At 45.4% G+C, this 25,700-nt stretch overlaps 1 protein-coding gene and 1 long non-coding RNA gene across 6 annotated transcripts in view; one reads left to right on the top strand and one right to left on the bottom strand.

Annotated features, from left to right (window-relative positions):
- The window catches only part of LOC135051267 (uncharacterized), a 38,669-nt gene extending 18,983 nt beyond the window's left edge, over window positions 1-19,686 (bottom strand). The window contains exons 1-2 of the long non-coding RNA XR_010242146.1: window positions 19,154-19,686; window positions 16,406-16,477 (exon numbers count right to left, since the gene is read on the bottom strand). This is a non-coding gene — a long non-coding RNA (uncharacterized LOC135051267). The remainder of the gene's footprint in view (window positions 1-16,405; window positions 16,478-19,153) is intronic.
- The window catches only part of NDP (norrin cystine knot growth factor NDP), a 207,417-nt gene that overhangs the window by 35,942 nt on the left and 145,775 nt on the right, over window positions 1-25,700 (top strand). The gene's annotated exons all lie outside the window — the stretch shown is intronic.

Here is a 25,700-nt window from a genome sequence, read left to right as displayed (position 1 = left end):
TGGTTTTGCCCAACTGCTAAAAAATGTCCTGCGGCGATCAACTTGGAATTACCCCCTTTATGCCTGCAATGCAACTTCTAGTCACAGCTGTGACCAGTGCCTAAGCAGTCTTCGCTTCTAATGTTCATTTTACATGTTTGTCACCAAACGTACCACCTGTGAAGTTTCTTTTTAAAATCTGGATGTCATCTAGAGATGTTCCTGTCTGATGCAGCAGTGTCTCTTTTTGCACATAAACTTCTGCTTTAAATCTTCCCTATATATACTGCAATGTCTGCACTTTCTGTACCCTGCAGGTTAATATTTGACACTTAGGGGGGAATTCAATTGCCGGCGAATCCCTTCACCCAACAAAATCAGCACGTCAATAGCTATGTTGCACGGTAGCCCAATCTTGCACAAAAGTGTTTGCTGCCCCATAGGGTAGTGAGCACTTTTGTGCGAATCTGGCATTCGGACAGCTAGGCGAAAGATGTGAAATGGGCTGCCGTTACCAGCATTTACCCACCACAGCAATTTGTACCCATCCCGCACAATTTAATTCCCCCTTCAGGTTTACAGTATTTTTAGCTTTCATTCTCATTAGATTATATTAACTCAAAATACCATTTTTTTTAAACCTGTCAGATGGTAAGAGAGAGAGAGCAGGACTTTTGAACTTCCATACAGCAAGTGTTATTTGTAGAGATGAGCGGGTTCGGTTTCTCTGAAACCGAACCCGCACGAACTTCATGTTTTTTTCACGGGTCCGAGCAGACTCGGATCCTCCCGCCTTGCTCGGTTAACCCGAGCGCGCCCGAACGTCATCATGACGCTGTCGGATTCTCGCGAGACTCGGATTCTATATAAGGAGCCGCGCGTCGCCGCCATTTTCACACGTGCATTGAGATTGATAGGGAGAGGACGTGGCTGGCGTCCTCTCCATTAGAAATTAGATTAGAAGAGAGAGAGAGATTGTGCAGAGTCAGACAGAGTTTACCACAGTGACCAGTGCAGTTGTTGTTAGTTAACTTTTATTTATTTTAATATAATATATCCGTTCTCTGCTATATCCGTTCTCTGCCTGAAAAAAAACGATACACAGCAGCAGCCAGTCACACAGTGTGACTCAGTCTGTGTGCACTCAGCTCAGCCCAGTGTGCTGCACATCAATGTATAAAAGGCAAAGCTTATAATAATTGTGGGGGAGACTGGGGAGCACTGCAGGTTGTTATAGCAGGAGCCCCCAGGAGTACATAATATTATATTAATTTAAAATTAAACAGTGCACACTTTTGCTGCAGGAGTGCCACTGCCAGTGTGACTAGTGGTGACCAGTGCCTGACCACCAGTATAGTAGTATATTGTTGTATGTATTGTATACTATCTCTTTATCAACCAGTCTATATTAGCAGCAGACACAGTACAGTGCGGTAGTTCACGGCTGTGGCTACCTCTGTGTCGGCAGTCGGAACTCGGCAGGCAGTCCGTCCATCCATAATTGTATTACAATATATACCACCTAACCGTGGTATTTTTTTTTCTTTCTTTATACCGTCGTCATAGTGTCATACTAGTTGTTACGAGTATACTACTATCTCTTTATCAACCAGTGTACAGTGCGGTAGTTCACGGCTGTGGCTACCTCTGTGTCGGCAGTCGGCAGGCAGTCCGTCCATCCATAATTGTATTATTATTATAATATATACCACCTAACCGTGGTTTTTTTTTCATTCTTTATACCGTCATAGTGTCATACTAGTTGTTACGAGTATACTACTATCTCTTTATCAACCAGTGTACAGTGCGGTAGTTCACGGCTGTGGCTACCTCTGTGTCGGCAGTCGGCAGGCAGTCCGTCCATCCATAATTGTATTATTATTATAATATATACCACCTAACTGTGGTATTTTTTTTTCTTTCTTTATACCGTCGTCATAGTGTCATACTAGTTGTTACGAGTATACTACTATCTCTTTATCAACCAGTGTACAGTGCGGTAGTTCACGGCTGTGGCTACCTCTGTGTCGGCAGTCGGCAGGCAGTCCGTCCATCCATAATTGTATTATTATTATAATATATACCACCTAACCGTGGTTTTTTTTTCATTCTTTATACCGTCGTCATAGTGTCATACTAGTTGTTACGAGTATACTACTATCTCTTTATCAACCAGTGTACAGTGCGGTAGTTCACGGCTGTGGCTACCTCTGTGTCGGCAGTCGGCAGGCAGTCCGTCCATCCATAATTGTATTATTATTATAATATATACCACCTAACCGTGGTTTTTTTTTCATTCTTTATACCGTCGTCATAGTGTCATACTAGTTGTTACGAGTATACTACTATCTCTTTATCAACCAGTGTACAGTGCGGTAGTTCACGGCTGTGGCTACCTCTGTGTCGGCAGTCGGCAGGCAGTCCGTCCATCCATAATTGTATTATTATTATAATATATACCACCTAACCGTGGTTTTTTTATACCACCTAACCGTGGCAGTCCGTCCATAATTGTATACTAGTATCCAATCCATCCATCTCCATTGTTTACCTGAGGTGCCTTTTAGTTCTGCCTATAAAATATGGAGAACAAAAAAGTTGAGGTTCCAAAATTAGGGAAAGATCAAGATCCACTTCCACCTCGTGCTGAAGCTGCTGCCACTAGTCATGGCCGAGACGATGAAATGCCAGCAACGTCGTCTGCCAAGGCCGATGCCCAATGTCATAGTACAGAGCATGTCAAATCCAAAACACCAAATATCAGAAAAAAAAGGACTCCAAAACCTAAAATAAAATTGTCGGAGGAGAAGCGTAAACTTGCCAATATGCCATTTACCACACGGAGTGGCAAGGAACGGCTGAGGCCCTGGCCTATGTTCATGGCTAGTGGTTCAGCTTCACATGAGGATGGAAGCACTCAGCCTCTCGCTAGAAAACTGAAAAGACTCAAGCTGGCAAAAGCACCGCAAAGAACTGTGCGTTCTTTGAAATCCCAAATCCACAAGGAGAGTCCAATTGTGTCGTTTGCGATGCCTGACCTTCCCAACACTGGACGTGAAGAGCATGCGCCTTCCACTATTTGCATGCCCCCTGCAAGTGCTGGAAGGAGCACCCGCAGTCCAGTTCCTGATAGTCAGATTGAAGATGTCAGTGTTGAAGTACACCAGGATGAGGAGGATATGGGTGTTGCTGGCGCTGGGGAGGAAATTGACCAGGAGGATTCTGATGGTGAGGTGGTTTGTTTAAGTCAGGCACCCGGGGAGACACCTGTTGTCCGTGGGAGGAATATGGCCGTTGACATGCCAGGTGAAAATACCAAAAAAATCAGCTCTTCGGTGTGGAGGTATTTCACCAGAAATGCGGACAACAGGTGTCAAGCCGTGTGTTCCCTTTGTCAAGCTGTAATAAGTAGGGGTAAGGACGTTAACCACCTCGGAACATCCTCCCTTATACGTCACCTGCAGCGCATTCATAATAAGTCAGTGACAAGTTCAAAAACTTTGGGTGACAGCGGAAGCAGTCCACTGACCAGTAAATCCCTTCCTCTTGTAACCAAGCTCACGCAAACCACCCCACCAACTCCCTCAGTGTCAATTTCCTCCTTCCCCAGGAATGCCAATAGTCCTGCAGGCCATGTCACTGGCAAGTCTGACGAGTCCTCTCCTGCCTGGGATTCCTCCGATGCATCCTTGCGTGTAACGCCTACTGCTGCTGGCGCTGCTGTTGTTGCCGCTGGGAGTCGATGGTCATCCCAGAGGGGAAGTCGTAAGCCCACTTGTACTACTTCCAGTAAGCAATTGACTGTTCAACAGTCCTTTGCGAGGAAGATGAAATATCACAGCAGTCATCCTACTGCAAAGCGGATAACTGAGTCCTTGACAACTATGTTGGTGTTAGACGTGCGTCCGGTATCCGCCGTTAGTTCACAGGGAACTAGACAATTTATTGAGGCAGTGTGCCCCCGTTACCAAATACCATCTAGGTTCCACTTCTCTAGGCAGGCGATACCGAGAATGTACACGGACGTCAGAAAAAGACTCACCAGTGTCCTAAAAAATGCAGTTGTACCCAATGTCCACTTAACCACGGACATGTGGACAAGTGGAGCAGGGCAGGGTCAGGACTATATGACTGTGACAGCCCACTGGGTAGATGTATGGACTCCCGCCGCAAGAACAGCAGCGGCGGCACCAGTAGCAGCATCTCGCAAACGCCAACTCTTTCCTAGGCAGGCTACGCTTTGTATCACCGCTTTCCAGAATACGCACACAGCTGAAAACCTCTTACGGCAACTGAGGAAGATCATCGCGGAATGGCTTACCCCAATTGGACTCTCCTGTGGATTTGTGGCATCGGACAACGCCAGCAATATTGTGTGTGCATTAAATATGGGCAAATTCCAGCACGTCCCATGTTTTGCACATACCTTGAATTTGGTGGTGCAGAATTTTTTAAAAAACGACAGGGGCGTGCAAGAGATGCTGTCGGTGGCCAGAAAAATTGCGGGACACTTTCGGCGTACAGGCACCACGTACAGAAGACTGGAGCACCACCAAAAACTACTGAACCTGCCCTGCCATCATCTGAAGCAAGAAGTGGTAACGAGGTGGAATTCAACCCTCTATATGCTTCAGAGGTTGGAGGAGCAGCAAAAGGCCATTCAAGCCTATACAATTGAGCACGATATAGGAGATGGAATGCACCTGTCTCAAGTGCAGTGGAGAATGATTTCAACGTTGTGCAAGGTTCTGATGCCCTTTGAACTTGCCACACGTGAAGTCAGTTCAGACACTGCCAGCCTGAGTCAGGTCATTCCCCTCATCAGGCTTTTGCAGAAGAAGCTGGAGGCATTGAAGAAGGAGCTAACACGGAGCGATTCCGCTAGGCATGTGGGACTTGTGGATGCAGCCCTTAATTCGCTTAACAAGGATTCACGGGTGGTCAATCTGTTGAAATCAGAGCACTACATTTTGGCCACCGTGCTCGATCCTAGATTTAAAGCCTACCTTGGATCTCTCTTTCCGGCAGACACAGGTCTGCTGGGGTTGAAAGACCTGCTGGTGACAAAATTGTCAAGTCAAGCGGAACGCGACCTGTCAACATCTCCTCCTTCACATTCTCCCGCAACTGGGGGTGCGAGGAAAAGGCTCAGAATTCCGAGCCCACCCGCTGGCGGTGATGCAGGGCAGTCTGGAGCGACTGCTGATGCTGACATCTGGTCCGGACTGAAGGACCTGACAACGATTACGGACATGTCGTCTACTGTCACTGCATATGATTCTCTCAACATTGATAGAATGGTGGAGGATTATATGAGTGACCGCATCCAAGTAGGCACGTCACACAGTCCGTACTTATACTGGCAGGAAAAAGAGGCAATTTGGAGGCCCTTGCACAAACTGGCTTTATTCTACCTAAGTTGCCCTCCCACAAGTGTGTACTCCGAAAGAGTGTTTAGTGCCGCCGCTCACCTTGTCAGCAATCGGCGTACGAGGTTACATCCAGAAAATGTGGAGAAGATGATGTTCATTAAAATGAATTATAATCAATTCCTCCGCGGAGACATTGACCAGCAGCAATTGCCTCCACAAAGTACACAGGGAGCTGAGATGGTGGATTCCAGTGGGGACGAATTGATAATCTGTGAGGAGGGGGATGTACACGGTGATATATCGGAGGGTGAAGATGAGGTGGACATCTTGCCTCTGTAGAGCCAGTTTGTGCAAGGAGAGATTAATTGCTTCTTTTTTGGGGGGGGTCCAAACCAACCCGTCATATCAGTCACAGTCGTGTGGCAGACCCTGTCACTGAAATGATGGGTTGGTTAAAGTGTGCATGTCCTGTTTTGTTTATACAACATAAGGGTGGGTGGGAGGGCCCAAGGATAATTCCATCTTGCACCTCTTTTTTCTTTTCTTTTTCTTTGCATCATGTGCTGATTGGGGAGGGTTTTTTGGAAGGGACATCCTGCGTGACACTGCAGTGCCACTCCTAGATGGGCCCGGTGTTTGTGTCGGCCACTAGGGTCGCTAATCTTACTCACACAGCTACCTCATTGCGCCTCTTTTTTTCTTTGCGTCATGTGCTGTTTGGGGAGGGTTTTTTGGAAGGGACATCCTGCGTGACACTGCAGTGCCACTCCTAGATGTGCCCGGTGTTTGTGTCGGCCACTAGGGTCGCTAATCTTACTCACACAGTCAGCTACCTCATTGCGCCTCTTTTTTTCTTTGCGTCATGTGCTGTTTGGGGAGGGTTTTTTGGAAGGGCCATCCTGCGTGACACTGCAGTGCCACTCCTAGATGGGCCCGGTGTTTGTGTCGGCCACTAGGGTCGCTAATCTTACTCACACAGCTACCTCATTGCGCCTATTTTTTTCTTTGCGTCATGTGCTGTTTGGGGAGGGTTTTTTGGAAGGGACATCCTGCGTGACACTGCAGTGCCACTCCTAGATGGGCCCGGTGTTTGTGTCGGCCACTAGGGTCGCTTATCTTTCTCACACAGCTACCTCATTGCGCCTCTTTTTTTCTTTGCGTCATGTGCTGTTTGGGGAGGGTTTTTTGGAAGGGACATCCTGCGTGACACTGCAGTGCCACTCCTAGATGGGCCCGGTGTTTGTGTCGGCCACTAGGGTCGCTTATCTTTCTCACACAGTCAGCTACCTCATTGCGCCTCTTTTTTTCTTTGCGTCATGTGCTGTTTGGGGAGGGTTTTTTGGAAGGGACATCCTGCGTGACACTGCAGTGCCACTCCTAGATGGGCCCGGTGTTTGTGTCGGCCACTAGGGTCGCTTATCTTTCTCACACAGTCAGCTACCTCATTGCGCCTCTTTTTTTCTTTGCGTCATGTGCTGTTTGGGGAGGGTTTTTTGGAAGGGACATCCTGCGTGACACTGCAGTGCCACTCCTAGATGGGCCCGGTGTTTGTGTCGGCCACTAGGGTCGCTTATCTTTCTCACACAGTCAGCTACCTCATTGCGCCTCTTTTTTTCTTTGCGTCATGTGCTGTTTGGGGAGGGTTTTTTGGAAGGGACATCCTGCGTGACACTGCAGTGCCACTCCTAGATGGGCCCGGTGTTTGTGTCGGCCACTAGGGTCGCTAATCTTACTCACACAGCTACCTCATTGCGCCTCTTTTTTTCTTTGCGTCATGTGCTGTTTGGGGAGGGTTTTTTGGAAGGGACATCCTGCGTGACACTGCAGTGCCACTCCTAGATGGGCCCGGTGTTTGTGTCGGCCACTAGGGTCGCTTATCTTACTCACACAGCGACCTCGGTGCAAATTTTAGGACTAAAAATAATATTGTGAGGTGTGATGTGTTCAGAATAGGCTGAAAATGAGTGTAAATTATGTTTTTTGAGGTTAATAATACTTTGGGATCAAAATTACCCCCAAATTCTATGATTTAAGCTGTTTTTTAGGGTTTTTTGAAAAAAACACCCGAATCCAAAACACACCCGAATCCGACAAAAAAAATTCGGTGAGGTTTTGCCAAAACGCGGTCGAACCCAAAACACGGCCGCGGAACCGAACCCAAAACCAAAACACAAAACCCGAAAAATTTCCGGCGCTCATCTCTAGTTATTTGGCTCATTGTTTTCATACCTCCTATGCATGTAGCTACAGAGCACACACAAGGTATGAATATGACCTCCAGGAGACTGTGGAATATCTCACAGAGATATTCAGTGCACAGAAAATTCAGAGTCCTTATTTCATTCGGTATTCGGTTGATAGATAGACAGTGTCTAGTTAGACAGTCAATAGATAGACACCATATGCTAGACAGACATTAGGTCGACAGGGTCAAAAGGTCGACAGGGTCAAAAGGTAGACATGAAAATGGTCAACATAAAAAAGGTAGACACAGGTTTTTTTTTTATTTTACATGTTTTTGGACTTTTTCATACCTTCTCTATCCATGTTGGCATAGAGCTGGTTATAAACCTTGTGGCGAGCGCAGCAAGCCACCAAGCCCGAAGCGTGGCAAGAGGATGCCTTTCTACAATTGGGGGCCCCAGATGACAAAACTATCCAAACAAACCACAAAAATGCAAAAAATATGGTGTCTACCTTTTATGTGTCGACCATTTTCATGTTGACCTTTTGACCCTGTCGACCTGTTGTACTGTCTACCATGTTCATGTCGACCTTTTGACCCTGTTGACCTTCTGACCCTGTCGACCTACTGTCTGTCTAACGTGTGGTGTCTATCTATTGACTGTCTAACTAGACACTGTCTATCTATCATCCCACACGCATTTCATTCAGTATGAATAAGCTACATGTGCAGCCAGCTTCCATCACCTATATATATTTCATCCCAGGAGAGGTATTTTGTGCTTGTGCACTACATATTAAGTGAATGAGACATTGCAATAACTTTCTTTCACTTGCTCTTGGGGATCATTTATTAAGAGCTTTACTGGCCAGTTTGCCATTACATTTCATCTAGACACACACACATGATTTGATGGAGGAAACTAGTTTGAATACATGCTGTTTTCCTATTAGAAGATGATCAGACTTGCCATAAAGGCCTGCACATGGTCAGCAGTTATACTTAATTTATGCCAAAAAAGTTTCCCTGCACCATTACACCCCCACCAACAACCATTGATCCAAGGCAAGATAGATCCATGGATTCATGTCGTTTTTGCCACATTCAGAACTGTGTCACAGCAAAAATCCAGATTGATTAGACTAGTTCACAGGTTCTCAAACTCGGTCCTCAGGACCCCGCACGGTTCATGTTTTGCAGGTCACCTGTAGATTTTTAAAATGTGACAGTTGGTGATACACAGTGCAGCTGCTGGGTGACATGGACAACGTGAACCGTGTGGGGTCCTGAGGACCGAGTTTGAGAACCACTGGACTAGTTCATGCTTTTCCCATCTGCAGCTGCCCAGCTTTGGTGAGCCTGCTCATCATGCAGTGTCACTGTTGTTTAAGACAAGTCTAGTGGATAATCCTCTTAAATCATTCTTGCCTACACTCCCAGAATGTCAGAGAGCTCCCATATCTCAGGTGGCTCTCCTGGATGCCCGGAAGAGTTGTCATTTATCACGGAGGCTACCCACAGCCACTTACTTCCAGAGTGAAGTTGGCAGTCCAGGTGGCCTGATGACACCGTATACCTCAATCCCCCCCCCCACACACACACACTTCCCCTTCCCCCCAATGCCCACTTAGCCACACCAAGCCCACAGCATAGGGGCAGCCAGAAAGTTGGCAAGTATGGCTTAAATAAAACGGATTTATCATGCACTGTGGTCAGAAATAATCCTAGCTACATCCTTTCCATTTTTCTTATTCTTGAACAAACACATTCTAATATTGGTAATGCGATATGGTATCTCTGCATAAGATATATTTGCGTTACATTTATAGGCTATCTACATTCTGTGCCCATACTTTTCTGCTTTTACACGTCACCTCTAATTAAACTCTTCACAATCTTTCACTTGAGCTGAAAGAAAACATTTGGAGCATGAAATCATGAGCACATGAGCCTACAGCACTTTAAAAATACACAGTTCTATTTTATCCTATACAAGCGATTAGTACTGTTTTGTCTGAATTATTGTTTGAGGGACTGATTAAACCAAATAGTCATTGTCATTAGAATATATTTAACTTGACACATGTGTAAGACTGGAATGCAAACATTCCTAGAATTCATCCTAGTTAGTTACAGATGTAGCCTCAATCACCTTTACTGGAACTGCGTGATAGGGAAATAAGGCAGCTGCTTCCCTTACTGCCCGCTGCTGCTGACTTCCATGTCCCAGAAGACATTGTGTAGCGCAAGGAAAAGGGGATAGGCTGCCATTGTAGGTGCTGTACTAATATGTTTCATATGTTTCCACTATTTACAAAACTAACACAAATGTTACCCAGTCACATGCTGGGTAGTGTCAAATATAGCAGCTTTGTCAATATTGCTCATAACTGAACTTCAGAAGAAAAAACAAAACCCTACCCTAGCCACACTGGCCCCAGTACAAAACTATGACAAGTTTTAGTAAACTATCATAAAATGAGAAAGTTTCCTTTACAAAGAACAAACGGGACTCAATTATGGTGCCTGTGCGCCACTGAGAAGCAATTGGTTTTGTCAAAAACCATTCAATTAAAAAGCCATTACGTTTGTAAAGTATAATTTACTGCAGAGATCACACCTAGGACCCTACAATATCATGTTGCCCACCATTACTATAGAACCACAAAGAATAGTGAATGGCTGAAAGCAGGGGAGTATATTTACATACTCTGCTGATTTTCCAATTGCTATTGTTTGCATAAGGAACACAACATTTATCATGGATGCATTTTTCTAGTAAACATTTGAGGTCTTTGATCATTGGTGTATTTTTTGAAGCTAGAAACATGGGTCAGAGTGCCAAACATTTTATTTACACATTACTGCACAATGCATCATAACCAAGTAAAAGCCATAAAACAAAGTGACTAGAATACTGGCAGCCTGCAACTCATCGCTTCACACTTTACATATGGAGATGCCATTAAGCTATGAATTACATTTTTCATGTGCAATACAAAATAAACCATCAAACCGCTAGATATATAAGAGACTTATAGCATTGCATGTGGAATGCTTGTTGTTACTATTAGTATTGTCCTATTAACAAGTGGTAAGAAACAGGATTCAGTCTTTAGGTGGACAGCACTTAGGTTGACACTCATTAGGTCAAATACTATTGGTCGACATGGTCTGTAGGTCGACATGGTCACTTGGTCGACATTGACAAAGTCGACATGAGTTTTTCACTTTTTTCCCCTTTTTTGAACTTTTCATACTTTTATGATCCATGTGGACTACGAATGGGAATAGTAACCTGTGCCAAGTGCAGCTGTGGCATAGCTAGGCACCCTGCCCGAAACATGGCGAGCGGACACTGTGCACTAATCGGGGTTCCCAGTCACTTTACGAAGAAAGCGACACCAACATTTGTAAAAAAAACTCATGTTGACCTTTTCCATGTTGACATTGTTCATGTCAACCTAATGACCATGTCAAGCTATTTCAGTGTTGACCTAGTCACTGTCGCCCAATAGTGGTTGACCTAATGACTGTCGACCCTATGATCCACGGGTGTGGTATGTTAGGTAGATTAGACTTAGGTTGACAGTGTCTAGGTCGACCATTATTGGTCGACAGTAAGTAGGTCCAAATGGTTTCTAGGTCGACAGGGACTCTAGGTCGACATGTACTAGGTTGACATGAGAAAAGGTTGACATGAGTTTTTTTAACTTTTTTTTGGTGTTGTTTTCTCCGTACAGTGACCGGGAACCCCAATGAGTGCCCCGTGTCCTCTTGCATGGCTCGCTATGCTTCGGGCAAGGTGCCTTGCTCCCCTACTGCTGCGCTCGACACAGGTTACCGTTACCAAGCTTAGTCCACGTGGATCGTAAAGTATGAAAATAAAAAAAGGAAAAACTCATGTCGACTTTTTGTCATGTCGACCTAAAGTCCCTGTCAACCTAGAAACCATGTCTACCTACTTACTGTCGACCTAAAGACCACCTAAAGACCGAATCCCATGATCCACTCCCATAAGAAACGCTGTCAAACCTTGCTATTGAAATAATGTCATAATACAGATGGAACAAGATTGAGATCTGAGAATAAACTGCTTTATTGAATGACGGTTAATTGCTCCATATACTCAAAGAATCTTGCTCCAAATGCAGTTCACATAGGCAGTGACAGTAAGAGAGGAGAAGTCCTGTGTGCAGTCTCTATGTGAGCCCCCTCCTCTCTGGCAGCGCAGTAGACTTGTTTTGTGCCAGCGTCAACTGTGCATGTGCATGTCTTCAAGAACATGGTGCCTATGCTACGTTCCTGGAGACCTCTATTATACACATGCTAATCATTTCACCAGTAATTTCTGCTGTTATGCAGATCCAGACAACGCGGTACTCTCGTGCAGGGTATGCAGTCTGGACTTTCCTGGAACCATAGCACACCCTGAAACTATTATAGATAAGCCAATGCAGGTAGGTCATATGCTAAACAACAATTTGCATATGGTCTTGCATCTGCTGTATCTATTAGTCATCCTGCATGGTCCCTCTTTGGGAAATATTGTCTTCATGCCAAGTTGGACGCATACTTGAGGTAATTTACGCAAAAAAAGATATATTGTACAGCCATATAATGAGGTATGTGTATGCATCATACATTTCTGCAGGGGGGTACACTGGTATTCCACAGGGAATAACATCGGGGTGTATAGTTGGATCTTGATCTGAGTCACCAACAGGCTAAAGCTTTGACTGTTCCCAGGATGCACTGCACCGCCTCCTCTATAGCCCCACCTCCAGGCACTGGAGCTCAGTTTGTAAGTTGGTGCCTGCAGTGCAGGTCACTAACAGGTGGGGCTGCGCTAGGCAGCCCTGAAAAGAGCTTTTTTAGAAGACATCAAGGGCTGCAGCACTTTCTATGTCTTTATGACATGCTGTGCTGTGGCTCCATCACCTCCCTCAGTGGTGCTGCATACTCCCGCGGCCTGGTTCCCTGGTACTTGCAGCGGAGACACACCAGTTTTCTTCAGGCACACCACCGCTGTCATTCTCCAGGATCGCGTGGCTGCACTTGAAGGGGGGAGGTAAGGTAAATCGCGTTCCGGTAGCGGTCCCAGGACATGGACCACGCCGCTGGCCTGGACACTGTGTCGCACAGGGACCCCACTATATCCACCAGGGCAAGAAGCACAGGTCAAAATTATTAAAATCCATTTGCAAAAGGCTCCACAGTACCCGGTGGTGAAGTCCAGCAGAGGGTATAAGGCGCTGACCTGTAGCCCCTCCCCCAGCTCCGGGCGCCATCTACTGCTGGTGTTCCCACCCTGGAGCTGCATCTCTCTGTCTGCCTCACTCCCTGAAGAGATTTTGGTGCCATTACATAGCTGGGCTGATCTCCGGGACTGCTGGGCACTGTCTCCTCTGTAAATCCGCCTGTATCATCAGCGCTGTGTATTTACAGACACTTAAGTATTCTACATGTCATTTTAGACAGTGTTCGTTAAGTGTACTGCTATCTGACTATTTAGCACAAGTATTCAGTGTCATACATCCAGTGTTTACTGTGCATTGTTATATCTGTATACATACATATTTATATGTAGTTAAGGGTTCACTACGATCTGCCGGCGGACGGGCTCCCGGCGACCAGCATACCGGCGCCGGGAGCCCGACCGCTGGCTTATCGACAGTGTGGCGAGCGCAAATGAGCCCCTTGCGGGCTCGCTACGCTCGCCACGCTATGGGCACGGTGGCGCGCTATGCGTGCCACGCTATTTTATTCTCCCTCCAGGGGGGTCGTGGACCCCCACGAGGGAGAATAAGTGTCGGTATGCCGGCTGTCGGGATCCCGGCACCGGTATACTGTGCGCCGGGATCCCGTCAGTCTGCATACTGAATACCACCCGTAGTTACTAGTCCAGTGCAGTTTTTTATTGTTATATGTGATAATTCCTGCATTGTACCTGTGACTGAGCGTGCCTATAGCTGCTGTGTGGCTTCTACTCTTGTGTATCACATGTTTGCTATCACTGTATTCTGTATCCTGGGGAACTAGGTTCGTCAGGGTCTCATATAATATATAGTGCTACACAGGGTATACTGTTTGTATTTCTCACTGTGTTTTTCAGTCACCCCACACCACTTGTATCCTCTGTTTGTGCTTTGTATTTACTGTCACAAAACACAGGGAATTATTTGCTGGATTTTTTGTGTTTGTCTGGCTATATTGTACTATTACATCCTAAGGCTACATCCCACATGATGTCTGCTACACAGGGTGGGAAATCCGCAGATGCGCCTGCATCATGCAATGCTGTCATCACAGATTCACCAGTGGGGGAAGTGTTAGCTGCTGGTTCAGGCGCTGGGGGTCATACATCTCCCAGTCCATCTGTGGCACCTGTGGTCAATCAAGACCCACCTTGGGCAGCTTTTTCAAATATGCTGACTACGCTTGTAACGCATCTCACGCCCCCTGTGGGGCCTCCTGTGCCATTGCAGCCACATATTGTCCCTGTAGTTAATCTGCCGTGGGTGGATATTTTGTCTACCCAGTTACAGCAATTAAATCAGACTTTGGTTAGACAAAAGTCCACCCCACGTCCCTCTGGGGCCAAGGGGTCATCTAAGCGGGCCATTTCTTCCTCACAATCCACTAATATTTCGGATAATTCTTCCGATGAAGATCGGGAATATACTGATCCATCAGACACTGATACATTTGCTTCTGATGAGGAATTTGCAACTCAGGTTGATGTTCCTGACCTAGTAGAGGCTAACAAGCTGATTCTCCAAATTGATAATGACATTGAACCTCCTGTTACATCTAAGAAACCTGAAAAGTTTAAACGTCAGAAGGTTGATAAAGTAGTTTTACCACATTCTCACCTCTTAATTGATATACGTCAGGAATCCTTGTCATCTCCAGGAAAGAAGTTTTCCCTGTCTAAAAAGATGCTAGCTCATTATCCTATCCCTGCGGAGTTGAGCAACAAGTGGGAAACTCCACCGCCGGTGGACTCTCATGTCGCCCATCTTGTGGTGTCCTCTACTCTGCCTGTCACCACTGTCACCTCACTGAAGTAACCAACAGATAAGCGTGTGGAGGGATGCCTTAAGTCTATTTACACTCTTACCACTGCTGTACATAAACCCACTATGGCTGCCTCTTGGGCGGCAAAAGGAATTGAAGCATGGGTTCAGGCAATTGAGGAGGATCTACCTCAGGATTTTTCTGACACTGCCAGACAATATCTGTCGTATATTACCACAGCCTCTCACTATATTCAGGAGGTGGCCTCTGGTGCAGGGGTCATGGCAGCCAAGGCTTCTACTACATCTATCCTGGCTCGCTGGATTCCGGAAAGTGGACCCGGACTCCAAAAAGACCTTGGAGGTACTCCCTTTCAAGGGAGACATCCTGTTTGGAGAAGATCTGAATAAGATTGTGACTGACTTGGCGTCGGCCAAGACTGTGTTTCTCCCAAGTGCTAATCCTTCTGCTCAGAAGGCTAAGAGTACCATTTTATGCTCCTTTCGACCTCCAAGTAAAGCAAAAGGTCAGGCGTACCCGAGACAGGCTCGCGCTTCCAAAACCACTAAGCCCAAATCTAAACAATCCTGGGCCACCCGTCAGCCTGCTTCCAAACAAGACAAGCCAGCTGCACGATGGGGCGGGCCTCCCCCTGGGGGACTCCAGGGTGGGAGGCCGACTTCTGCATTTCACCCAGGCCTGGTTAAAGACCACTTCAGATGCATGGGTACGGGAAGTTGTCTCTCACAGGTACGCCAGACAGTGGAGTCTTCATCCCGAGGTCTTTCAACTCCTAATGGACAAGTGAGGCCTACCAGATGTAGACCTGATGGCGTCTCGATACAATCTTCGGAGCAAGGACAAGGGATCCTCAAGCAGTGTTCGTGGACGCACTGGCAATTCCATGGAACTTTCGTCTGCCATACGTGTTCCCTCCAGTGTCTCTCCTGCCCAGGGTAATACGGAAGTTCAAGCAAGAAGGAGGAATACTACTTCTAGTCGCTCCAGAGTGGCCCAGACGGCATTGGTTCTCAGATCTGCAGGGTCTATCGATCGAGTGTCCTCTTCTACTTCCTCAATGCCCAGACCTCCTCGTTCAGGGCCCTTGTGTCTACCCGGACCTGGCCAGACTGGCTTTGATGGCGTGGCTCTTGGAGCATCACTCCTGAGAGCAAACTGATTCTCTGAGGCGGTTAGTCAAACTATGTTGAAAGCCCGTAAACCAGCTTCAGCTCGGATTTATTACAGGGTCTGGAATTCTTACTTCACATGGTGTGCTGCTAAGAATTATGATGCATATACGTACAAAACTTCCAGACTTTTGGCTTTTCTACAACAAGGCCTGGACTTGGGCCTTCATCTGGCCTCCCTCAAGGTTCATATTTCTGCCTTGTCGGTGTGGTTTCAGAGAAAAATTGCGTTTCTTCCTGACGTTCACACTTACACTCAGGGTGTTCTACGGATTCAGCCTCCCTATGTCCCTCCTGTGGCTCCATGGGATCTGTCTGTCATCTTAAATGCCCTACAAGAGTCTCCATTTGAACCTCTTGAGTCTGTGTACCTTAAATGCCTTATGCTTAAATGCCTCGCAGAATGAGATTTAACAATGGTAAGTCTACCATAAATCTCCTCCTTTTCAAAAAAAAAAATTTGTTAGAGAATCTGTACTTCTCAGGTTTCAATTAATCTTTTTTTTTTTTTTAAACCATCTCTAGAACAGCAGGTACATGGAGGGCCGGAACAAGCTATCTTGGTTCCCTAGGCAAAGTTTCAGCCTACCGCTTCTCCTAATACCCACTTCCCAGCCCCTCGCATACTTAACTTTGTAAAATAAAACGATAACTCTTACCTCCTTCTGATTGATTGCAGTTATGAAGCACTGTTTGTCTGATGCAGAACGATGTCCATGCTCTGCTGCTGTCTGTGGAAAAATAAATTGCATTTCACACCAAAGCAAAAATAAAACAACAACATTTTGTTACAATATTCCAGAAACAAACACTTTTGCTATTATTTGTTTAGGCCTGATTTATCAAGTAGCTGGTTTTCAATATCTTAAATTTTTCAACAGCGAGTTACAAGCATGTGGTCTATTAAAGGCAAAAGCACTGGTGACATTTTGAAAAACCTTTATTTAATAAAACCACCACTATGTAATTCACAGAAAAAAAAATCACAGAGAAAACAATGAATCTGAAAATATTCTACTTAATAATTCAGCCAATTTGTCTATGTATTAGGCCTGTCTACAGTATCTACACATTACATAAAAGAATTGGGGACCTATTGATCAACGTCAAGACATTGAATCTGATTTAGATTTGGAAGCAAGGCAGAAAGAGCACATAACTTTGTATCTGGAACAAACCAGGGGAAGAAATACATTTATATAATTTCTGTGCTAGGTAAATACTGGCTGTTTCTGCATGTAACCACAAATGTTAGATAGCTTTATTTTTACATTGCAATATAGTTTTCAGTTTGTACACATTGCACCCAAATCTAACTCTCTCTGCACATGTTACATCTGCCCCACCTGTAGTGCAACATGGTTTTGCTCACGTGCTTGAATTTTTTCTTTTCTTCCACATCTGAATACCCCCTGCGAAAAAAATGTGATTAGACACATATCTCACCACATGATGCACTTTCAGTGGTGCAACAACAAGTTTGTGCCATTCCTTGCACAATACAGGCTTCAGCAATGTTGACTTACTATAATGTGTATTCCAAATACTTATTCAGAACATGCACAGATTTCCAAGAACATATAAAAGTTATACGTTTTTGCAAAATGCTTTGGAATGTGATAAATAACACCGCGTAAAATTTAGCTTGGACTGCAGATTTTTGCATGTGTTGATTTTCATGGGTGTGGATCATTAGATCTACATTAAAAAGGTCTACAGCCAATGGGTCGACCACTAATGGTCGACATGCATTTAGGTTGACATGGAATAGGTAGACAGTAGAAAAGGTTAACAGGGTCAAAAGGTTGACATGGTTAAAAGATCGACATGGAAATGGTCAACACAAGAAAGGTAGACACACTTTTATTTTGTTTTTTGGGGTGTTTAGCCACAGAAAAGACCCTCCCATGGCTCAGTTACTATTCCCAATTGTAGTCCCCATGAATGGTAAAGTATGTAAAAGTTGAAAAAAAACAACAACACCTTGTGTCGATCATTGTTATGTTGACCTTTTGAACCAGTTGACCTTTTGACCATGAAAACCTAATGCATGTTGAACATTAGTGGTCGACCTATTGACTGTAGTCCGTCTTAGACGATCTATAGACCGGATACCGATTTTTATAGGGAATAATGTTAAATTCAAATGGTAATGGTAATTAACAACCAATGATGTCAGCAAAACAAGGAAGTCATTTTGTATCTGAAACAAAATATGTTGCAGTGGAAGGGGTACAGATACTGTATTTGGGGGGTTATTTTGGCTGCAGGGTAAATAGTAGCTGCTTTTGCACGTAGCCCACAAATAGGAAAAGAGGCGGCTGAGAGGGGACATTTTTAATATTTATAGATACATTAAGGGGCAATACAAGGACTTATCACTTTTATCAGACGATCTGTTTATAAATAAAACGCTACACAGGACATGAAGACACCCCCTGAGGTTAGAAAAATTCATATACAACGGAGGAAAGGGTTCTTTACAGTAAGAGCAGTAAGGATTTGGAATTCTCTACCAGAGAAGGTAGTAATGGTGGACTCACTAAATAAGTTTAAAAATGGATTAGATAAATTCCGAACTGATAGAAATATCCAAGGTTACAGCATCTAAATGATAGTTAATTTTATAATACAAGTTGAACTCGATGGACATTTTGTCTTTTTTCAACCTCCCCAACTATGTAACTTTGTAATACTGAAAAACTTTATTTTTATACTGCAATTTATATTTCAGTATGTACATGCCCATCTCAAATCTAAATATATCTGCTCATTTTAAATCTGCCCCACCTGCAGTGCAACATGGTTTTGCCAAGGTGCAAAATTACTTGGTCTTTTTTGCTTTGCTCCAAACTCAAAATCAGCCCTAACGTGTGTATTTTAAATCAGAGGTAAAAAAAAAGTTAAAATCTCTACCATATTTTTTCTCACATGTCTCCGTTCTTACCAGATTTTTGTACAGATTCCCACTTGCACACATGCTTTCTTCACATGCCCCTCTGCCTGCCATCTTTTACCTCACATCCTACTGCCAACCAGCTTTTCCCTCACATGTTCTCTGTCCACCAACTCTTCCCTTACATACCAGCCCTTGCCCACTCTCATTTCTTTTTTATCCTACCACCAGTCTACTATATTGTCTCTCAAATACCCTTACCGTTAACCGACTTTTCCCTCACATGTCCCTCTGCCAACTAGGTTTCTTACAAATAGCCCTCTGTCACCAACTTTCCTCACATGCCTTTCTTCCCGCTAGCTCTTCCATACATGCCACCTCCCTATCGTTTCTCCCATATGCTACCATCTGCCCACCAGCCTTTCTCTAACATACCCCTCTGCCTGACAGATATTCCCTTACATGCAACCTGCCTACAAGCTGTTCCCTGTACCGTGAGTGCCTCACTTACCTTGTTCTCCATCACCATGGCTAGAGCACAGGAAGCTCAGGATCTCCTTACGGCAGCATTAGCGTGATGTTGAAAAAGCAGCAGGATGGAATAGAGCGCCTCTTCTGCTCTGTTCTCTATCTTCAGTCAGTTTAGCTGTCATCCTCAATCATACCCCTTTTCAACCAAACAACCCCGGGGCAACCCAAGTCAATGTCTGATGTAAAAGTGCCTCTGAAAAATAACCCTGGTACAGTTACCCAGGAATCTGACATTGGTAGCTATCAGGGTCAAGCCTGGTAAGGACCCAGGTAACTTGCGGGGTAAATGGGTAATTCTACCCGGGACACGCTAAAAGCTTAAGGAGAGCTGGCTCAACGGCGATTGGAGATGATTTCATCTCCAAGTGCTGGCAGAGGGAAGATTTGCAACTAACCCGGGTCCAGGTGTGGTGTGGTGTGATTTCAAGGTGCTGTGATGAAGCTGTTACAGCTTGAAACCGTATTCAATTACCCAGGTCGGACCAATGTGTTTGGTGGAAAGGGGTATAAGCTGAGCTCTCCAACTGTCTTTCCCATCAGTTAGCTGTTGTGATCTAACTGCGTGTGGAGGGTGATGGGAGAGAAACACTCAGACACTCCATCTTATGTATAAAACAATTACAATTGCTAAAACACACAAAACATAATATATAAATAAGCACAAAGAAAACAACTTTCAGCATCAGAGATAAATTTGCCATTTGCCAATCTGACATGATTAGGTTGTGTTGGTAATCAGTGCGTTTTGCATCGGTCCTCAGGCATTTCAATTGATACGGATGTATTAAGATACATCGCCGACCCTCGCCGCGCATCGCAGCGATGTTGATCGCATGTGTACTAACATATGCGATCAATATCGCAATGCGGTGACGGAGGCCCCCCGTGATACTTGTGAGGTGGTCTGCGGGGGGTCTCCGTCATCCCCCAGGGGTCTCCACACTGCCCGCACACAGGGAAGCAGCATCAGGCTGTCCCCGGCACCTCCTCCTCCCCCCTGCACCTGGAAGGACCTCCGGCTGCGTTGCTAGGGGGAGGAGGAGATTACCTTCCTGGACCAGGGCTGCCTGGAGGACGGCATGCCGTGGGGGAGGCGGGTCGGTGTCTGCGGCGGTGGGTTGCGGCAGTCGGCGCTAAGAAGCCCATAGGCTTCTATAGGGTATAGGAGGTGGGGTCTTAGTACATTTGAAAATGAGGTAAAACCCCCGAAAACGGGGGTTTTACCGCATTTTTCCTTTAGTACATCCCGCCTATAGGACCTAATTCAGAGTTGATCGCAGCAGCAAATTTGTTAGCAGTTGGGCAAAACCATGTGCACTGCGGGGGGGGGGGTGGGTGGAAGGATGTAACATGTGCAGAGAGAGTTAGATTTGGGTGGGGTGTGTTCAAACTGAAATCTAAATTGCAGTGTAAACATAAAGCAGCCAGGATTTACCCTGCACAGAAACAAAATAACCCACCCAAATCTAGCTCGCTTTGCAAATGTTATATCTGCCACACCTGCAGTGCACATGGTTTTGCCCAACTGTTAACAAATTTGCTGCTGCGATCAACTCTGAATTACCCCCATACTGTATATGCATCTCTGTGCTACTTTTCATACATGGGGGTAGATGTACTAAACCTTGAAGAGTGATAAAGTGAAAAGAGATAAACTACCAACCAATCAGCTCCTGTCATTTTTTCAAACACATCCTGTAACAAGCCACTTAGGAGCTGATTGGTTGTTTATCTCTTTCCACTTTATCTCTCTACACCGCTTAGTACATCTCCCCCACTCTAGGGTAAATTTACTAAGATGGAAGTTCTATTTAAGATGGGATATTGCTAGTGATGAGCGGGTTCGGATCCTCGGAATCCGAACCCGCCCGAACTTCACCTTTTTTTTCACGGGTCCGAGCAACTCGGATCCTCCCGCCTTGCTCGGTTAACCCGAGCGCGCCCGAACGTCATCATCCCGCGGTCAGATTCTCGCGAGATTCGTATTCTATATAAGGAGCCGCGCGTCACCGCCATTTTTCACTTGTGCATTGGAGATGATCGTGAGAGGACGTGGCTTGTGTCATCTCAGTTTCTATGTTCAGTGGGCTGCAAATTGTGCTGTTCAGTGGGCTGCAAATATCTGTGTTCAGTGTGCTGCAAGTGCAAATATCTACGTTCTCTGCCTGAAAAACGCTCCATATCTGACTGTGCTCAGTGTGCTGCAAATATCTGTGCTCAGTGTGCTAATTGCTTTATTGTGGGGACTGGGGACCAGCAGTATTATATAGTAGGAGGACAGTGCAGAGTTTTGCTGACCAGTGACCAGTGACCACCAGTATTATACGTTCTCTGCCTGAAAAACGCTTCATATCTGTGCTGCATTGTAGTATATAGTAGAAGCAGTGGTGGATTTAGCGGGGAGCGATTAGGACGAACGCCCCCCCTACATATACCGGCAGCGGGATGGAGGCCGGGTCCCGCCGCGGTATTGGGAACGGGTTGGAGTCTGACGAGCGGTGCAGCGCGGCGGCGGAGGAGGAGAGAGAGGAGCGTCCTGACGTGCGTACAGCGGCCTCTGTTCTGAGCACGCCCCCTCCTCCCTGTACGCGCGTCAAGACGCTCTCTCTCTGTCTACGTTCCCTGCCGCACTGCACCGCTCTCCACCCGTTCCCAATACCGCGGCGGGACCCAGCCAGGCCTCTACCTATGAGGAGGTGTGTGTGTGTGTGTGTGTAGAGGTGTGTGTAGAGGTGTGTGTGTGTAGAGGTGTGTGTGTGTTTCTCTCTTCTCCCTGCATTATTTTGCCTCATTCAGTGTGCATTTTGCATCATTCGTCTCATTCAGTGTGCTATAACGTTAATTTTGCCTAATACAGTGTGCTATAACGTTAATTTTGCCTCATACATTGTGCTATAACGTTAATTTTGCCTCATACAGTGTGCTATAACGTTAATTTTGCCTCATACAGTGTATTATAATGTGAATTTTGCCTCAGTCAGTGTGCTACAAGGTGAATTTCGGATCATTCATTGTGCTACAATTTGATTTTTGCCTCATTCAGTGTGTGCTACAGTGTGAGTTTCGGATCATTCAGTGTGCTATAATGTGAATTTTGCCTCATTCAACGTGCTATAATGTGAATTTTGGCTCATTCAGCGTTCTATAATGTGAATTTTGGCTCATTCCGCGTGCTATAATGTGAATTTTGGCTCATTCCGCGTGCTATAATGTGAATTTCGGCTCATTCTGCGTGCTATAAGGTGAATTTCGGATCATTCACTGTGCAACAATGTGAATTTCGGCTCATTCAGCGTGCTATAAGGTGAATTTCAGATCATTCAGTGTGCTACAATGTGAATTTCGGCTCATTTAGTGTGCTACAATGTCTGCTCATTCAGTGTGCCACAAGGTGAATTTCAGCTCATTCAGTGTGCTACAATGTGAATTTCGGATCATTCTGTGTGCTACAATGTGAATTTTGCCTCATTCAACGTGCTATAATGTGAATTTTGGCTCATTCAGCGTGCTATAATGTGAATTTTGGCTCATTCCGCGTGCTATAATGTGAATTTTGGCTCATTCCGCGTGCTATAATGTGAATTTCGGCTCATTCTGCGTGCTATAAGGTGAATTTCGGATCATTCACTGTGCTACAATGTGAATTTCGGCTCATTCAGCGTGCTATAAGGTGAATTTCGGATCATTCAGTGTGCTACAATGTGAATTTCGGCTCATTCAGTGTGCTACAATGTGAATGTCGGCTCATTCAGTGTGCCACAAGGTGAATTTCAGCTCATTCAGTGTGCTACAATGTGAATTTCGGATCATTCTGTGTGCTACAATGTGAATTTTGGCTCATTCAGTGTGCCACAAGGTGAATTTCAGCTCATTCAGTGTGCTACAATGTGAATTTCGGCTCATTCTGTGTGCTACAATGTGAATTTCGGCTCATTCTGTGTGCTATAATGTGAATTTCGGCTCATTCTGTGTGCTATAATGTGAATTTCAGCTCATACAGTGTGCTATAATGTGAATTTCGGCTCATTCTGTGTGCTGTAGAAACAGAAGTTGTCGGCAGATAAGAACCACTTGGCCCATCTAGTCTGCTCCTTTTTTTTTTTACATTATTTTTATCTCTAACCTTATCTGATCCTTATTTCTTTGTAAGAATATCCTTATGTCTATCCCATGCATGTTTAAATTGCCCTACTGTCTTAGCCTCTACCACCTCTGATGGAAGGAATGGCGATTCGCCAGTCTGTATCACCAGTGCGCAGGGTTCTCTCCACTAACTGGCAACATTTTATTAGTAATGGCAACAATAGGAAATTTTAGAAGCGAACGGGAAGGGCATTACTAAGTGGGAGGGGCTATGATTAGGGGGAGGAGTCATAATTCTTAAACCGCCCCCTCTAAAAGTTAAGTCTAGATCCGCCACTGAGTAGAAGGACAGTGCAGAATTTTGCTGACCACCAGTAAAACTATATATATATAGCTGTACGGTACAGTAGTCCACTGCTCTACCTATCTCTGTGTCGTCAAGTATACTATTCATCCATACCTGTGGTGCATTTCAGTTTTGCACAGTTTGCTGACCACCAGTATATACAATATAGCAGTACGGTTCAGAAGGCCACTGCTCTACCTACCTCTGTGTCGTCAAGTATTCTATCCATCCATACCTGTGGTGCATTTCAGTTTTGCACAGTTAGCTGACCACCAGTATATACTATATAGCAGTACGGTGCAGAAGGCCACTGTTCTACCTACCTCTGTGTCGTCAAGTATACTATCCATCCATACCTGTGGTGCATTTCAGTTTTGCACAGTTTGCTGACCACCAGTATATAATATACAGCAATACGGTACAGTAGGCCACTGCTCTACCTACCTCTGTGTCGTCAAGTATACTATCCATCCATACCTGTGGTGCATTTCAGTTTTGCACAGTTTGCTGTCCACCAGTATATAATATATAGCAGTACGGTACAGTAGGCCACTGCTCTACCTACCTCTGTGTCATCAAGTATACTATCCATCCATACCTGTGGTGCATTTCAGTTTTGCACAGTTTGCTGTCCACCAGTATATAATATATAGCAGTACGGTACAGTAGGCCACTGCTCTACCTACCTCTGTGTCGTCAAGTATACTATTCATCCATACCTGTGGTGCATTTCAGTTGTGCGCAGTATATATAGTAGTAGGCCATTGCTATTGATATATTACTGGCATATAATTCCACACATTAAAAAATGGAGAACAAAAATGTGGAGGGTAAAATAGGGAAAGAACAAGATCCACTTCCACCTCGTGCTGAAGCTGCTGCCACTAGTCATGGCTGAGACGATGAAATGCCATCAACGTCGTCTGCCAAGGCCGATGCCCAATGTCATAGTAGAGAGCATGTAAAATACAAAAAAATAAAGCTCAGTAAAATGACCCAAAAATCTAAATCAAAATCGTCTGAGGAGAAGCGTAAACTTGCCAATGTGCCATTTACAACACGGAGTGGCAAGGAACAGCTGAGGCCCTGGCCTATGTTCAAGGCTAGTGGTTCAGCTTCACCTGAGGATGGAAGCACTCATCCTCCTGCTAGAAAACTTAAAAGAGTTAAGATGGCAAAAGCACAGCAAAGAACTGTGCGTTCTTCTAAATCACAAATCCCCAAGGAGAGTCCAATTGTGTCGGTTGCGATACCTGACCTTCCCAACACTGGACGGGAAGAGGTTGCGCCTTCCACCATTTGCACGCCCCCTGCAAGTGCTGGAAGGAGCACCCGCAGTCCAGTTCCTGATAGTCAAATTGAAGATGTCACTGTTGAAGTACACCAGGATGAGGATATGGGTGTTGCTGGCGCTGGGGAGGAAATTGACAAGGAGGATTCTGATGGTGAGGTGGTTTGTTTAAGTCAGGCACCCGGGGAGACACCTGTTGTCCGTGGGACGAATATGGCCATTGACATGCCTGGTCAAAATACAAAAAAAATCACCTCTTCGGTGTGGAATTATTTCAACAGAAATGCGGACAACTGGTGTCAAGCCGTGTGTTGCCTTTGTCAAGCTGTAATAAGTAGGGGTAAGGATGTTAACCACCTAGGAACATCCTCCCTTATACGTCACCTGGACCGCATTCATCAGAAGTCAGTGACAAGTTCAAAAACTTTGGATGACAGCGGAAGCAGTCCACTGACCACTAAATCCCTTCCTCTTGTAACCAAGCTCCTGCAAACCACACCACCAACTCCCTCAGTGTCAATTTCCTCCTTACACAGGAAAGCCAATAGTCCTGCAGGCCATGTCACTGTCAAGTCTGACAAGTCCTCTCCTGCCTGGGTGAGAAAATTGTCAAGTCAAGCGGAACGTGACCCGTCAACAGCTCCTCCTTCACATTCTCCCGCAACTGGGGGTGCAAGGAAAAGGCTAAGAATTCCGAGCCCACCCGCTGGCGGTGATGCAGGGCAGTCTGGAGCGAGTGCTGACATCTGGTCCGGACTGAAGGACCTGCCAACGATTACGGACATGTCGTCTACTGTCACTGCATAT

Source organism: Pseudophryne corroboree, chromosome 2, assembly GCF_028390025.1.
Source record: "Pseudophryne corroboree isolate aPseCor3 chromosome 2, aPseCor3.hap2, whole genome shotgun sequence".
Classification (NCBI taxonomy): Eukaryota; Metazoa; Chordata; class Amphibia; order Anura; family Myobatrachidae; genus Pseudophryne; species Pseudophryne corroboree.
The sequence above is the reverse complement of the archived record's forward strand: the minus strand, read 5'-3'. Positions and strand labels throughout refer to the sequence as shown.